Source organism: Embiotoca jacksoni, unplaced genomic scaffold (genome assembly GCF_022577435.1).
Source record: "Embiotoca jacksoni isolate LCO1_2020_lvr unplaced genomic scaffold, fEmbJac1.0.p SCAF_26, whole genome shotgun sequence".
In the NCBI taxonomy this organism is placed as follows: Eukaryota; Metazoa; Chordata; class Actinopteri; family Embiotocidae; genus Embiotoca; species Embiotoca jacksoni.
The window spans coordinates 5,566,564-5,584,765 of record NW_027185377.1 but is presented as its reverse complement, the minus strand read 5'-3'; the positions used below and the strand labels follow the sequence as shown (position 1 = coordinate 5,584,765).

Sequence of the window (18,202 nt, the reverse complement as noted above, 5' to 3'; positions counted from 1 at the left end):
TCTCACTCAAATCAAAATATAATTTATTTATAAAAGTAGGTCTGTTGTTGCAGAAGAATGTGGACTTTACGTTGGATTTAAAGTCATATTCTTGCAGCTGAAAAATATGGTTGTCTTCTCGTGTGTGTGTGTGTGTGTGTGTGTGTGCGCGCGCTTCGCCTCAGCCCTCTTTTGATGCTCCGGCACACAAGTTTCATCCTCATTTTCTGCTCTGAAAATGGTGATGCCTGATAACATTGTTCAAAATCCACCATATCTGTTCAGCTGCATCGAGATCAGGTAACTTTGAAGGCTGAAGCATATGATTCATATCATTGTTTTGAATCCATCATGTGAGCTCATGTTCCCTCTCTGGAATTTGCACTTGTTATGTCCGTCTGTGCACACTCATCAGGTCTGTTCCTAATTATTTAATTTTGAGAACCCAATCATTTAAATGGGACGGGCACAATATTAGGAACACCTCTGAGTATAACCAAGTGCAGTTCAACAGAACCACAAATTACTGTCTCCAAAACGAACATTTAAATACACCAACTCCTCTTCGATTCGTATTGAATAACAACTGAACATTATGATTCTCACGAAGAGAGGATTTACTGCTGTGCGGCTGTTTCATACTTTATGCTTTGTTTGTCAGTGAATTTAATGTTACAGTTGATCTGAGAATGGAAAACTACCGATCATGTTATTCTGTTGTTACGCACAGCAAAGAATGAGGAGGTCTTAATGACTGAGACAGGAACACCACTGATCTAATATTTTCATGAAAATATACTGTGGGTCATTTTAACACAGATGATAGAGGAGGCAGCTACAAACAAAAGACAGATTCACTAAGTACTTGAGGTAGTCAGCAACAAGACACGAAGGAAATAAAACCCGTTAGAAACCTTATTTGTAATTTATTTTCCAGAAAAAAAATTAAGAAAGCTACATCTGTCCTATCCTTCAATAAATGAGAGGAAACAGTCAGTCTGTCTTCAAGTATTTTTGTCTTCATGTTTCTCTGTCTCACTCTTTCTGTCAGAACTGAATGCAGTGCTCATGAGATCAAAAAGCTCACGGAAATGTCTCGTTGGAAATATCATCCTGGGAAGACAGGCGTTTGATCCTAAAGATGCAACGTCCCGTTGTGAGAAGGGAGAGGGAGAAGTACGCGGGAGAAGAGTGTTGTTTGGTGAGAGCGCCCGGGTGGCTGCGAGGATGTTCCCTCTGCGATAGTTCAGAACTTTTCAAAACAGAAGCGATCCAAGTGTGAAGGTGCGCCGCTGCGGGTGCTCCTGGAGGCCTGTGGTAACAGATATCTCAGGGTGTGTGATGATGGCACAGGCAGCGACAACGGGGTCAAACAGCTGTTTGAGAAGATTGACTCCGTGGTGGCAGAAAACGGGCATTATGAGACTTGACAGCACGCTGCTGCACAGTGTCGAGGCGAGGAGTGAAGAAGTGGACAGGCAAGCGGAGGAGCGACGTCTGCAGTCACAGCAACAAAGGCAGAAACTCAGAGGTCTCCTGACAGGTAAATTGAGTTTGTTTAAAGTCATAAGCATGTTGTAAAAGGTTTTATCTTTGCACTCGGCCATCACAAATGACATCGTAGTTTATTGCCCTGAGTCAACCTTTTGGTTGCCTGTTTTTCCAAAAGTACAAACTTACCACAATCAGTAGCAATGGTTTAATTTTCATTCTTGGCTTTTTGGGGACATTCAATTGAATTGTAAATTTTTTTTCAGAGCTTTCAGCCACATTTTAGTGTCGTCAGCAGGGGTGTAGAGCTATTTGTTTAGCATTGCTTTGTTTTGCATTCAAGCCTTCAAGGGCACATACACGGTGAAGTTGTGAAAGTGTCGAGCTGAGTGTAACCAGGCTATCTGTCTTCTTACGCAGAGCTAACACCCAGCCTGAGGATCCTGATGTTGGGGTGGATGTTTTCCGGGAAGAGTGCCTCAGGAAACAGGATTTTGAGAGCTGAGGTGTTTCCATCGGTTGGCAGAACAAAGAGTGCTTCAAAGCAAAGTGACGCGGTGGCTGGAAGAGATATTGGCATAAAATGGCACTTGCTGATGGCACTTTGTAGTTTGGCTTTCTTGAAGAAATTGTATTTTCTTGATTCCTGTTGTTCTGGGTTTTGTACCCTCATGGTTGAAATGCACTTATTGTAAGTCGCTTTGGATAAAAGCGTCAGCTAAATGAAATGTAATGTTGTCATCGTGGACACTCCTGGATGGTGGAAATTCTTCCCAGCCATGTTTACCCCTTTGGTTTTGAAGTCTGAGGTGTTAAAAGGAGTGTCTCTGTGCTCTCCATCACCAAATGTCCTTCTGCCGGCAGTGCCGCTTGACACGTCATTTACCGACAAACAAAGAATAGTCACAGAGAGCAACCTGAGACTACTTGGACAGACAGTGTGGAGGCATGTAATTGTGCTGTTTACATTCGGGGACACTTTGGGGGACGAAACGATCGAGCAACACATTGAAAGTGAAGGAAAGGATCTCCGCTGGCTTGTTGAGAAATGTGCAAACAGGTATCATGTCTTGGACAATACGAGTGAAGCCGATGAGCAGGTAACTGAGCTGCTGGAGAAGATGGAAGAGATGGTGGCGGGAAACAGCTCATTTTTATTCAGTGCCCACCCTGAAACAGATGATGTACAGCCGGAGGAGGACAAAGGTGACAAATCAGCTGAAAACAAAGATGAGCACACAGCCAAGGAGATCACAGAACGGGGACTATTTGCATATTGATAGATCTCCATGTGTGAACGAAAGCAAAGGTGGTCGAGTTACATCTAAGCCACTTTAAGGGAATTTTTCTCTCTGAAAATCTCAGAGATCAGTTTTTACAGATTTGATCTACTTTAAAATTTCAAAAATAATTTGAAACAGACTTGGTGGCACAAGTCTGGAGCCCTGTGTTATTAATGACACGTTTTTCCTGCTGTGACAAATGCAAATGTGTGAATTATTCATCATATTCAAGTGTTTTCTTGAGTTGTTTACCTGACATTACCTAATCCAACCCGTGCAAATCACATTATTTTCTCAGAGCCATGTGTCCCATTATATGTTAGCAGTATTTTAAATGTATTTTATACCTTCTATAATAAACATGACTCCTATATTTTTTTAGTGAGTGAAGGTCAGAAGTCTAAAGGTTTAGAAGAAGAAACGGAGCAACTTGAAGACCCGTTAAAGACCGGTTTTGAAGCAGGAAATGAAGAGGGTGCACAAGCTGACATTCTTCACTTATGGAGGGAACTGATGGAGAGAGTGGAGCAGAAAAGAAGTGGTCGTGGAACAGGCGGGTGGGAGACATTTCTTCAGTGCTGATTTATTCATCAGGTAACTTCTGTCATTTTTGTCTGGTTCATTATTGTACTGCTTCAACATTCAGATGTTTTTTCCAACCGCAGTGAACTCCGAGCCGGATAGTGATCAAGTGGTGAAATCGAGAGAACTAGTTGAATTTTGGTTGAAATACAAGCATCCCCTTCCTCGCACAAGCGATGCAAGTTCAGCCTATGGGACATCTATCACCAGCAAGGAAGCAGAGGAAGAGACAGCTTGACAAAATTGACTTAATGTGCTTTATTCAACCAACATGTTTAATTAAAAAAAAAAAAAATCCTTTATTATAAGCTACTGTATAATAAAGTAAAGAGGGAAGCACTGATGAAGACACTTGTCTGTTAAAATATGGAAAAATTTTGTTTTTTTTATGATAGATGGTTTTTTTTTTTCTTTTCTGGATTATTGTTGGATTACTGAAGAAATCAACTCCGCACTTCAAACTATGTGGGGGAAGTTTTTTGCTACCTGGTCGGATTTCTTTGTGAGAATCTTCAGCAGCTGCAGGTATTGTTTATTTTGAAATTGATATTTTGGAGATCATTAGCAAAGGTTATAATGACGCTCTTGTAATTGTTTACACACTTTTAACTCTGAATTTTCATTTCCCAAAGCATTTTGTTGCTATTTTTATTTAGCTCCTTGTGTTCTTGTGAATCTGTAATGTAATGATGCATATTCAGGTTGTGTAGGATGTGTATGTCGAATACAGGGAAAGGATCTTTCCATTTTTTCCAGGCAATATGCTGCTCTGACAAATTATTTTTAAATCTACCATGCAAACGTCTTAGATGAATAATGCAGGCGAACCTTGAAATGTTGTTATTATACTAATAAAGCTGGATACAATTTTAAGGTGCAGTGTTTTTTCCTGTTACTTACTACTACATATATTACAGCTACTGTCCACTTTGCATTGACTGCAAAATGTGTCCATGAAAGCTCTGCAGGCAGAAGTGGTTAAGTGGTTGTTACAGCTCCACCTACAAAAAAAAGCCACATTAATTAGATGAAGCACTGAGTGCAAAGGACTGCAAAGGAAGCCTCCACACCTAAGCAGCTCGGTTTAAACATTTAGTTTGGTTCATTTAGACTCTTGTAAAAACCGTCAATGGAATTCAGGTGTGGACTGAAGAAAAAGACCAATGCAGCCTGAAAAGGTGGGTATTAGTCCATTACCAAGAAGACTTGGCAGTGGTCGAAGAAGCAATACCAAAGGGTGGAAATATTCTCTTACAAGTAGAGTATGAGCACATACGATGTTCACTAATAGTATCAAAATATACCTTCAATTGCTTCAAGAAGTATATTCATTATGCACCCGCTCTTTCAGTATAATAGGCCTATATATTGAATTACAGATGAGCAAATAATCAAATCAATTCAATCGATTGATCGATGCTATGACTTTCAATTAGACCAAAAAATTTTGGCCTGTATGTTTGGACAAATTTATTTTTTCACACAATTAGATTTGACTTACTACAAAAATGGGCATACACTCCAATGTGCTTTAACTGTTGTGACGTCTTTTGTATAACATCCACCTCAAAGTCAGTGTACTCTTAACTTAGTTTTTTTGCTGTAACGTGATGAGTTTATATGTTGTGATAAAAAAATAAAAAAATAAAAAAATAAAATAAATCATATCAACAAACTTTTCACTTATAACGTGATAGTGATATGTTTACTTTTTCTGGCGTGGCAGCATTACGCTTCCATAACAACTTGGTTGATATGTAAATTAAATTTTTTTAAAAATTAAATAATTTTAAGGTCACGTTTGAGGAAATAGCATGCTAATTGGTCCAGTGCTTGACCTTTGACCTCCTGGTTTGGTTTGTTGTCATGACCGTTTAAGCAGGTAACCGCATGTGTCGGTGAGAGCAAGGTGCTGAAAGACTAGACTGATTTAGCGCTACCAGGAGGTCTCAGGAGTTTTGGCTTTTCTTACTTGTGGGAATGAACCCAGCACATCCTCACATCTGATCTTCAAGTGAATGCTCTTAAACATTTGGCACTTCCACGAAAATGTGCAAGAATTCACTTTTCAAAGACGAGCGAAGCTCCAGAAAAGAAAGGCCCGGCCGCCGTTTGAGACTGACTTTAACCCGAAAATGCGCAACTGAGTGGGAGGACACGAGTCTCAGGATGTTCAGCCGGAAGACTTCGCCAAGGTAAGCCACGCTTTTCACTCACTTTCTGAAAGCCAGCCTCGGCTTTCATGACTATTACGCAAAATGTTGCATTATTTTCGGGTCTGTCTGACTTTGTCCAGTGAGAGTGGAGTGTGTAGTCTATCTCAAATTACGCGCACAGTGTAGTGTGTGCGCGCGCGTGTCTGTGCAGTGAAAGAAATATGGCTTGTGAGTAGTTTTTTTTTTTTTTTTTTTTTTTTGTACAGCTCGTGCACAGTGCAGTGTGTGTGTGTGTGTGTGTGTGTGTGCGTGCGTGTGTGTGCGTGCGTGTGTGCGTGTGCGTGTGTGTGAGAAAGACAATCAGTTTGCAGCATGTTGTGTCGTTGGAGCTGTTTGTTAATGCAAACGCACATTATCCAATACTTACACGATTGATTGTTCTGAGATTGGAAGCTGTGAAGAAGACGGGAAGGTCATGGGCAGGTGAAATGTGGAGAGGAGCACTAAAGGAAGAGTGATGAAGAGTTGGCAATGTACTTTGATTCCTTCTGAGGCTTGTCTGCAGGAGCGACAGCGGGGATTAGAAAGGCCAGGGATTACCAGCGGAATGGAAAAGATGGGATGTCTGTGTTTTATCAGAATGAACATTAATCCGGAGCTAAACACCCCCTCCCCACCCACCAAGCTCTGTTTTCACAAAGGGACCGACATTGATATGTCCACGTTACTCACACAGTCCATTAACGTAGCGGCAGATACCACACAGTGCCATCAGTTTGATACCACTTGAGTATCAACAAAGGGCCCCGTGTCTCTTGTGTACATGGAGGGCAACAGATGTGTTTTCAAAATGAGAGTAAAAAGAAGAGGCTGGTGGGATCGGAAACCGGTCCGGCAAAGGTGAAAAAGAAGAATACAGAGGTGCTAGTGGCATCTGTGCTCAAAGTGGAAGAGAAAAAAAAAAAGCTCTTTTTCAAATCACCGTCTGGTTAAAGCAAATCATTAAATTGAGGATTTCTGTAAGGGCGTGCTCACTGGAAGTGGGATAAATGGCAAGATGGACGCACGGACGTGGTTTCACTCCACGTAGCATAAACTGAGGCAGAGAGCAGTCTATGTGAGAAAATTGTCAAGCACACCTTGAGTTCCAAGTATATAAGAAAAATGCTTTAATATTGCAAGGCACTTGCACATTACTGCAACAACCTTTGCCGAGAAGAGGGTTTTTTTCCTCCTCGTGGACCATGACCTCACAGTGAGACTTCTTGAATTATTTGTTTCTATAGGTGCACTATATTTCTCTTTTTTTTTGTTGTTGTTGAAGCATCTATGCGAGTTGAACTTGACACTTCATGGTGCTACAAAGTTTAGAGGAAAATAAACAACATAAATAAAATATAAAAGAAGACTAGAATTACTGCCTCGGGGTTGTCTGCCTCCACCGGTCAGTTGCAGTTAGCATCCATGTCTGTCAAGATTCATGTCATATATGTAGTGAGGACATTAAAGGAATTTGGCCAATAAAGCCGATTCAGATAGAGAAGTAGTTCAGTAAATAATTCTTTTCATATAGATGTTGCTGCAAAGAATCCAAAATTGCTAAAAATGTAGTCCCTTCTTAGACCTTTTTAACCTGAAGATCAATACAATCTATTGTAGACTTTCAAGGTGGACACCCAATTCAGTATCTGAGCAAATGTGAAATATGGTCACAATTTCCTCACCTGTTCCTTATTCATATTGGGGCAAGGGTTCATTGCAGGGCAAGAGGGTTCGCCAGTCATGACTATGTGGAATATAACGGCCAATCAGAGACTGCGGGCAGGAGTGTGTTTTAGATGATGTCATTGTTTTTAAGATATGCGAAATGATTCATAAATCCCCGAAATACACGTGGTGAAAGTGAAATAGCGTAAAAAGCACAGATGATGTTTTAGAGGACTTCACAGGCCCTCAACAACAACGAGCCAGAGCGTGGTCCTCTGAAGAACACGAGAAAAAACTAAAACATCAGGAGAAATGGCGGTTCGAGGAGATAGCCAGTGCAACAAGGGTTGTGCGTTGGCAACACAATGCTTTAACAGTTTTACAGAAGCCATAGTTGTGTTTCTGAATAAGGAATTTGTTGGAAGTGGGACAAAGTTTCAGTTTTCATTTGTAGCCTGATTGAAATCCGATTTAGTATTGACCAATCACATTTGAGCGGGCTTTGGTTTGCTGGCGGGTAACTAGTGCGTGTGGAGAGCAAAAGAGGGCGTAAATGCTTCGGCTGAAATGCAGTCTCGCAACGCATCGACGATCATTTGAAAATAAATTCGCTTTTTAAAGAAGTTCTTTGCAAACATAAATCGCATGCAAGAGATAATATTTACATCTTGTTCTTGTTTCGGGTGCTTGAGTTACTCGGTATCACATGTTACCAGCATTGGAGCCGGCGACACCAACAGAGTTAACAAACTGGTTGAGAAGGCCGGCTCCATCATTGGCTGCAATCTGGACAGCCTGGAAAAGGTGGTGGAGGTGGAGGACGCTGAGGAAACTATTATCCATATTGGATAATCCTGACCACCCTCTCCACCACCTGCTGCAGGGACAGAGGAGGACGTTCTCCAAAAGACTCCTCCAGCTCCGCTGTCACAGGGACAGATACAGGAGATCATTCCTGCCCACTGCAATAAGACTGTACAATAACTCACCTCTGGCAAAATCCATCACACAACAATAACACCGTTGTCTGTTTTTCTTGTTTGTTTAAATATATAAAAAAAGAAAACTTTGCATTATTGTTTAGTTCGTTTTAATTTAATTATTCTATTTTATTTTATTCTATTTATTGTATATACTGTGCATTTTTTATATTTAATACTTTTTACTGTTGTTTTATTGCTTTCCTGTACCTATAATGCTGCTGTAGCAAAAAAAATTCCCCTTAGGGATTATAAAGTATCTATCTATCTATCTATCTATCTATCTATCTATCTATCTATCTATCTATCTATCTATCTATCTATCTATCTATTTAACAAAATCAATCGTGTCAAGACAATCATGGCCGCGCTCATCTCATGTACAGTAGAAATATAAAATAGAAATGAAGGGGGTTCTAGACCCCCCAGATTGTATTATTATAAATTCAGTACAATAATTAATCAGGATTAGGATGAAGATTGATCTTTGCTTTGTAGTTCAGCCTCATCCTCAGCTCTGCTGTCTGGTTTCAGCACTTACATTTTTTTTTAAATCTTCACATGTGAATATAGCCAAAAATACCTGAGCTAATTCAACAGCTTCAACTCAAAAGTCTGAGGCAAGCTGCCTTTTTTCTGGAGCCATCTGTGAGAAGATAAAATAAAAGCCGGCGCAACTGGACGCTTTCCCAGAGATGCTCTGCAACTGTGTGATTTCACAATAGCTTGAATTCATCCTACAGTTTCCTTTTTTCGAAACCCGGGAGGACCGTCACTGTCAGCCAAACCAAGAGCACTGTCAACAAGAGCTCAGACCTTCCGATCAGGTGTCAAGCCATTATTCAAGCATGGATAGATTTAAACCTGCAGTAATAGATTTTTTTTTTTTTTTTTTTTTTTTAAACAAACATGCCACCAAGAAAGTTGCTTATTTACACGTCCAGCAGATTTGAAGTAACATTAGCATTCATTTGGAGTCATGCCTTTGACCTTCGGAGGGAAACATCTAGCTCTTTAGCTGCTGTGTACACGAGCCAGTTGGTATTTTGTATGTCCTTGCGAGCTGCTGCATGATGGAGTCATGAATCACTCTCCAAGAGCAGTGGGAGCGAGCAAACGCAGAGAACCAAAACCAGATGAAAGATGCTAACATGAGAACTGCACTGTTAAGTTCCTCCGAGGTCATCACAGAGAAAACTCCTTTCACATACGAGCGGCCACATGATCTACTCTTAACATAAAGCATCGATTATAACTGCCTCGAGCAATGCTGTGGACAGCTATTTGGCCACGGTCAGGGACCGATCCTCGTGGTTAAGAGAGACAATGCTGAGTATTGAGAGTTGAAAGGGAACATGTTGTATGACGTCTTTGACCTCGTCTCGAAGATATAGTTTTTACAGCGGAACATAATTGTTTTTCAATACGTAGACATAGATAGACGTAGATAAATAGCGCAGAGCAACTGTTCAAAACAGCAGGGTTATATTTGTTGACTTTATTACATTAAAGCAACTGAATTATGTATTATTGACTATTGTATGTAAACTTGCCACCGTAGGAACAGTGCTCACGCAGCCTTAAAAAGCAAAGCCACAGCTTAACCTTGCACAGGCCCACGTGTGCACAGGTTCGCTGCGGTACTTGTAACAAGTGTGGCTGAAAGCCGCTGTGTTTTATACAGTCAGAATTTCATTTGAAGTCGCTGTTGTTGTTTACAAACTACAGAACTAAAGTTAATTGAGAGATGTTTAGTTTTTTTCTTAATATTTATAGGCAAACTGTTAACTTTAATGTTGACATAAAACTATTAACACTTCTTTTGCTGCAGCGGTATGTTTAAAAAAAAAAAAAAATTAATAAAAAAAATATTTTTTCAGTATTTTGTCATCTTTGCCAAGAATATCTTTAATGAAGAAATACCCTGTAATAATGTGATGAATATTTTAGGACCATGTCGCCCACACGGAGTGGACAGTCTCACACAAGCTGTTTTTTCTTAGTTTTTGATCGGTTAACACTCGTACACATACAGATATGATGAATTTAATGATATTTGATAACAGTGACATGTGGTGGTGGCGATGAATTCAATGTGTCTGGCTGCTCCTCAAACGTTTGCTGAAACAAAAATGTGTTCTTGTTACAGATGTACAAGAAAGAATAATTACTCCTAACATGAAGACTGAAGGCTCACTGCTGTAATGGGTTTGCATGATTTCAAGGACTTTGCTGCAGCAGAGCAAATTATAGTTAATGATATGTTTGTTATTTCATCAACTGAAGGCGGTAATTCACATTTGAAGGGAGGGATGTGTTGGCATGCAGATCCTGACAAAACAGACACACAACTGGACGTGAGGAGCAGAGAATACCTGCAGGAAAGACAAGGAAGTAGAAGGTTTGGTTGAGAGCACAGTCTGAATACAAGTGATTTTTGGGGAAATTGTAGTACTGATAATTAGCTGTTCATCAAGCCATCTTCTACTTCAGAGGTGTGTAGGTGGATAGAGGATTGCAGAGGGTTATAAAGTGTGTGTGTGTGTGTGCGTGTGCGTGCGTGCGTGTGTATTCACAACTTTGGTGGAAACACTTACTGAGTATTGACTTGAAGGATGAACAGACAACATCACTTCATCACAGTATGACAGCTGTGTCTTCAATTGATGGATTCCTAAAAAGAAAGAAAATAAAAAGGCCTCAGCCTTCCCTGTGTGGACTCCTCACGTAAAAGGCCAACAGATTAGATTGAAATGACATATAACAGATTAAAGTGGCACAGTGGGGGAAAGGACTTCATACAGCTGGCAGAGGAGATGAAAGAGGTCATGTCAGGACTGGCAAACAGCAAGTTGGACTCTTTCTCTGCAAGTACATGTGTGTATGAAAAGAAGAGATTAGGTGAGAGGCTGAATGAGATGGAAAAAATAAAATAATCAGTAGGTTTTTAGGAAGGATGGGTAAATGTCGGGTAGAAATGAAAACGGAAGTAAAAAATGGACTTTCAGTGACGTTAATGGAAAAAAACCCGAAAAAAAACCGATAACATGAAAGGGTACGTCAATTTTTGTCAAAAGAGGCTGAGCTAGATAAGGCTTCCCTTTCCTAGCTCACCCTTGAAGTGAAGCATTGAGGGGTGGAAAACATTGTAGGGAGAAAGCATAATGGTGGAGCTGACAGCACAGCCACGTCCAAATATTATTTTCAGACACTGTGACTTTCTTTACTGAAACATCGGACAGCAACACAAAAGGGATAATTAGCACTATTTCTACAACAAATGCGGCGACTTTCTGGAGACAAAAATTAGTCGGACACAAAACTCCCTTGTTGTTTGTACCCTTTAGTTTTTTTTTTTGTTCAAATTTAACAATCAAGATATAATGTTTTAATTAGTGAGTTCTCCAATCTTAATGCTATAATCTAAGCTAACCAGCCAAACGTTGAATTATTCCTTTTAATCAAGTAATTGTACCAGTACTGAGAGGCGTGTGGCGTGAAAAGCCCTTTGTGCCGCTACAGAGTCACAGTACAGCGTCTACCAGGAGGCAAATCTGACGATTACTTCACTGGGTTGAATCAATAAGTTAGATAAAAATGGAAATGCTAACACAGGGTTTTGGGGAACAGGGAGAAAGGATGGGAAGAGGAAGAGGATTGGTGAGATAGCGGTCCGTCTATATGGAGATTATGACGGGATTTAATGTAAACGTATCCCACTGAGCCTGCTAAATCCGGTCTGCGTGATGCCGCGGCAGCATCCGCATGTAAACAAACATATTGTAAGCCCACTTAGTCCACATGAAATTTGGCCAATTAATGTAGCATGTATGCGCCACACACACAATCTGGATGGTGCCGTTCTGTTCATCCAATTATTACTGTGCCGCAGGGGACAGGGATAAGGGCAATTCAGCTGGTCAGCAAAGAGGAATGGGAGATGGGGACACTAAGGAGGAGAGATAAATCTCAATCGAGGAACGGGAAATGGCAACCAAGTGCTGGACTAAAAGAGCCGACGGTGTCAGTCAGTCACGCTGTTCTGTTATATAGCACTGAACTGCCTGCTGGCCCATAACTCAAGCTTACTGCGACCACTTGAGAAAACCAAGAAGAAGCCCCATTAGAGATTTAACAATGTCTAAAACAACGTGCCGTTACGTCGGCCCCAGTATCTTCGGAAGTGCCATTCATGTTTGATGAGGCTGCCGGACACAATTTACATCTTCTGTTAACTCAGAGGGGGGTTGCTGGAAGGAGTGTATGTATTTTGTATTGGATTCATTTAGATGGAGACCAAACGCAGCAAGCCGCAAGAGGCAGACACTTCTCATGAGACATGAGAATCCCTCCTAAAGAGCTTGGGGAAAAAAAAAAAATTAGTGAGGCTGCACGAAGGGGAGTGTTCACATGAATGAACTATGACCTGTACGGGATGGAGGAACGCTGACGTAGTATGTGATCACCGTCGATAGTCATTGTATAATTCTGTACTATAAATATGTCAACGTGAAGAGCAGCCTATGACTCAAGTGCTGAGATAAAACTGAGTCTGGAGGCAACAGATGCTGGTGTTTACAAGTGGAACCGATGAAATCCTGTGATTAGCAAATTTTTAAGAACAATTCTTGCTTTCTATAAAATCTGCAGGTGGACTTGGGGAAAAAATAGTGTTCATGCAAATAGCACATGTTAAGGTACAGATTTAAGCAATTAAAACAATTTCAAGAGATTAGGATACCAAACAGAAACACTGATTAAAGTCAGGGAAAGATCTTAATCATCTATAAAGTGGCGTAATTCGTTGCTGTTCTGTGACAGAATCCACTCACACCGTTATTGGATGTAAATCATGTGTTGTAGGTGTGGAGTTGTATAAGGAAAGTTGCCTAATTTTAGTAAAGCTGTAGGTGCCATTCACTCTCTGCTTATCGTAGAATGAATTACTGCCGTTACAAATGTTGGCACTCAACATCAGACTGGCGAATCAGCCGTGTCTGACCAGACCGGTTTGCTATCTTTGCCTGACATTAAAAAGTAATATAATGTCTTTTGGTTCCCTTCAGGTAACATTTCAATCGATGGCTTCAGTATATTATTAACAAAGTGTCTTCTGGCTGAGGCTGCCACATGAGTGACAGAGAACAGTTAAGCCACCTGATCTGGAGGGATGAAGTGGAGAGATATGAGACGGTGGAGGAGAAAGACAGAGAGGGGAACCGAACACGAGTTCGGAGAAGCACAGAAATAGGCATGATTGTAAATGCACCGGAAAAAAAAGCCAGAGTCAGTGAGATTGAGAGAAAGACACGTGTGATGGACAAGTGAGGAGTGAATGTAGAGACAGATTGCTGGAATTAAGCATTAAAGAAGCCATAGATACTGACCAGCAGCCACTCTGTTACCACTGTCAGCTCTGATGCCACAGTCTCTTCTATTAAAAGTAATGTCAACTGAATGCCAGGATAAGAGGGGGGGGGGGGGGATGTTGGTGGTGGAGGGATATGAAAGCGGGACATGATGGAACAAGAGGGGCGAGTTGTAAATATGGAACAAAAAAAGAAGTAAGAGATACGGAGATGAGCGAAAAGAACTCTTCTCTCCATTATGCTTGTAGAGCGTGGATGGCCTTGGCATCAGGAATCACTGTGACAGATTAAAGGTTTATGTCCAACTGGGGACTCTTAATAGAAGAGTTGAATAGTTTAATCATGTCACACGCACACAAGGGACTGAGTGTGCTGCAGAGAGCTGAAATCAAAAGCAGCAATTCTGAAAATAGTAATAATAATTGCAGTGATTACTGCTTGTTCGCATATCTCCCAGCCATTTTCCCCATGTTATTTCCCGCCTCAGCCAACCGGGTAGCCTTCATTAAATCCCTTCGATCTCCGTCTCTGTCAGCAAGTAGAGCTGAGGGGGAGAGAAGAAAAAAAAAAACATAGCCCTGCACAGGAAACATAGATGAACTGCTGTAGAAAATATCATCAAAACCCCTGAAAGGAAGTTCTGACTTTTATGTGTGTGTGTGTGTGTGTGTGTGTGTGTGTGTGTGTGTGTGTGTGTGTGTGTGTGTGTGTGTGTGTGTATCTTTGTGAGGACCACTTTGAGGAAATTTTGGGTTTATGAGGACTTTTTTGCAAGTCGTCCCTTTCTGAACAACCTTCAAAGGTCTGCTTGAGGGTTAAGACTTGGTCTTCCGGCTCACGCTAGAAATAGGTTTAGGTTTAGGACGCAGTGTGTCTATGAATGTCTTCAGCCATACAAGCGTGCACGCACATGCGTGCAAACTTGTTTGACCACATTGTGGGGATTGGCAGCGAACTGTTGTTGTGAGGACAGTTTGGCAGCTCGTCACGGGATTCAAAGCTGATGTGTAAAATGGGGTCACGCACACATAACGTTTGTTTTTCCCGCACTTCGGTTTACGTTGCTGATGCCTACACAGTGTTCAGTGACACGATTTTACTTGTCTCACTTGCACCCATTGTAATGAGACCGCGCTGAAGTTTGACCACGAAGAGAAAGATCTGCAGGATGTAATGCAATTCACTGCAAGAACTCTGCAACACATAAACCGTTGAGTTTTTGCTGCTCGACTTTCCGTTCGAGAATCGATGTGCACTCCTGACTCCCGGGGTCAAACTCTTACTTTAAATGTCCACCTACTAGTTTTCTGAGCTTTTGAATGCTTTTCACTGACTTCTTTCAGTAAACGGAGCCGCTTCACGCGTCATCTGGTGGTCGTGTATGACTTGACTCGGAGTCTACATTTGAGAATGTTGTTTTCATGTGAAATGACCCGTTTCCTCGTGGTGCTTTCACGTCATGTTTTCTTTGTTTGTTGAGACCTGTGCCCACAGAGAAACACCTGAGCAACATAGAAGCAGCTAAATGTTCTCTTCTTGGTCGTCTTTCCAAGATGATGACAAACAACAACTTTGGTAACGAGTAGGACAGACGGCCAAGGTGAACAGGTCTAAAATCTTGTTTTATTATCTGTCAAACTCGGCTTGAATACAGGTTAACGATAACTGCAGTGTAATTGGCTTCATCCCCTTTTGAAAGCCGTGATCACGGAGGAAATTAGAGATGACAGAGCGTCGTCTTCTCGGTTTAGTCGACTATGAGTAGGCTACAGCTGGTCCATTAACCCTCAGCCCCCTCCTGTTGTCTGTAATTACCCATACTGTGTTGTAATACAGCCAGATTCACCATTTAGTTGTTCTCATTTACATATTTTTTTGTTTCTGTTGTCAGACAGGAGAACGAGCATGAAATGGTCATTTAATTCTAATTGCTTGTTTCTGACTTGTAAACGGCGAGTTGGAACTTACGACAACGACACGTACAGCTCTTCTTTATCCAGCTTGGCACTTAATACTCTCTCCTAAAGTCTGAACCTAATTGCACCAGTTAATTTAGAGCGAGCGCTACATGGTCAAAGGTCTATTCAATAGTCTAATAACTGTCTGATTAGGTGTACATGCAGCATACCGATTGGTTGATTGATGTCATTCATTACATCAAAATGTGCCTCAGATAGTTTGTCCACCTAATTTGAATATATGGAGGAGCACAAATATTAGACCTATTGTAACAATGTATTTTTAAGTTCCCCCATTTAACATTTGTAAGTGGTGTACAATTATTAAAGATATGTATTTATTATTCTCGAACATATAAGGTGACTTATGCAATTATTTAATTGGTTTAAAACAGTATGGCAACATACAACAATAAACAGTAACCGTTTATCATAGAGAATTTTCCAACAATTTCACCTATGAAGACGGATTTAATACAAGTACAACTGTGTTTTACTGTATAACCATTCATTATCTAAACACATGCACGTGCTACAGTACAATGTGCCATTATTAAATGTTTCTATACTGCTTATTTATTGGTATTAGGGAGACTTAAAGCCGAACAGCCGCAATTAATTACCACAGGGTTGAATCGATACTCCTCCGACTCCGCTTCACAAAGCCAGGATATATTTCTGGAATTATTTATAGAATTTCTTTAAAATATATGCTGGTTTCTATTTTTCTTGGCCACCCAGTGTAAGTCAAAGCAGTGTCCTCAATAGTATATCAAAATTATACATACATATTTATATCTGTGCATGTGAGGCAGAGAGAACAGAGAAAAAGAAACAGAACCATAGAAACTGTAATGAATGACTGGATTCATGAGTTGATTCATGAATGAGGGAGGGAGTGAATGACCGAGTCTGTGCACGAGTTACAGGGTTAATGGGTAAAAATCTTGGTTGCTGTGGTAACAGTGATGCCTGCCCGGCTAACATTCATTCAGGACTGCCGTCTCTGGTTGTTATGAGGTAAAGTGAGTGCAGCGATTCGTCTGAACAAAGTGGAACTCACAGTGTACCTGACAGGAAGTGGTGATGTGACAAATGTGCTTCCTATTTATATCATTATAAGTGTCCCGAGTCTTGGCTTGCTTGTAGAAAGAACACTAGTCAACTTGTAAAAAAAAAAAAAAAAAAAAAAAAAAATATATATATATAAAAAAAAGGAGAGTTTAGACACTAGGAAGAGTGAACCCAGATAAAAAAAAAAAAATAGACATAAATAAATTTTTACAGGGAAGAAGGCACGAGTGTGATGCTGCAGCAGAGGGACTCGTGAGGTAAAAATACCCCCAAAGTTTCTATTTATCTCCACTGTAGTCTTCTCCGGCTCCTCTCCCTCCTCCACCGGTGAGCTATATTTAGCTCGGGATGACTCTCCTACACAGAGCGCGAGCGTCTGTCTGCCGCCGCACGTGAGTCGCCCCGCACGTGCGCTCCTCTGCATGACGGGCAACTTGGGGCGTCAGACACGACGCGCGCCGCCGCTGCCGCCGCCGCCGCCGCTGCCGCCCCCAGAGCAGCAAGGGAGGGAAGAGCAAAGAAAGACAGTGAGGAGGAGGACAGAGAACTGCATCTTTGATTTCTCACGAAGGAAAACAAGTATAAATAAATATAGGAAAAATAAATATAGGAAAAATAGTTTCAACAAGATTTAACCATTTATTCATCCGCGTACTGTTGTTCGAGCCTATTTCCGACTATGTGTTTATATCTTAGTGAGGCAGGCTGTGCACGCTACAGCATTGTGCCGTCAGATGATGGAGGATATAGACTTCTCTATGATATCTGCATGTAAATGACAAGATACAAGAATAAAACCTTTTGCTCATGGATTTCTATGACAGCCCTCAACCACAAAAAGAAAAGAGAAAATACTCATGATACTCGAAGGTACAATATGTCAAGTTTTGAGTATTGAGCCTTCAAAAATGTACTTAAATTACCCATATATGTGAAGAAAAAAAACAACTGTTTTGAAGTTATGTTGAAGACGTGTATACATGTTTCTTCTCAACTAGTAAGCAAACAACTGTCAATGTTAATGTTGGCTATGTAACAAGAGTTTATAAAAGTAACTAGTTGCATAACATTTCTAACTTAAAGATTTGAATGTATTTGCTGAGTTAGCTGCTTGGTTTTCAGACCATTTCCAATCGCTTCATGTGACGAGCTCAATTAGCTCGAGGTTTTACCACCAAACTGAACCAACTTCATGCAGCAAACAAACCGCGCACTCTGACCCTGTTTGGACGATTCAACATGGACATTAAGAGCCGCTAATGACACACAAACTGAACTTAAATACCATCCAAATGGCATTTTACTGGGACTGTTTTTAAATGGGGCTCCACTCGAGATTTTTTTTTTAAGGCAGCTTCAAGTGATCCTCGGTGATACTGCAATTTAACCCTCCTGTCGTCCTCGGGTCAAAATGACCCGCAGCTGTGTTCAACCAAGTTCTATTTTATTTTCATATTTTTTTGGGATCATTGGTGACAAGGAGGCTGTGAGGGTTTCTTTAAAGAATGATGACCAATGATCCCAGAAAATATAAAAATATAGAAATAAAATAGAACTTGGTTGAACACAGCTGCGGGTCATTTTGACCCGAGGACGACAGGAGGGTTAAGCAACTTCAACATA

The 18,202-nt window shown here is 40.9% G+C and overlaps 1 long non-coding RNA gene across 1 annotated transcript; it reads left to right on the top strand.

Moving 5' to 3' along the window:
• Positions 1 to 990: 990 nt before the first annotated feature.
• LOC138204800 (uncharacterized) lies at positions 991 to 4,208 on the top strand. The gene is made up of 3 exons (XR_011178823.1): positions 991 to 1,522; positions 1,891 to 3,347; positions 3,419 to 4,208. It is a non-coding gene; the product is annotated as an uncharacterized lncRNA (long non-coding RNA).
• Positions 4,209 to 18,202: the final 13,994 nt, after the last annotated feature.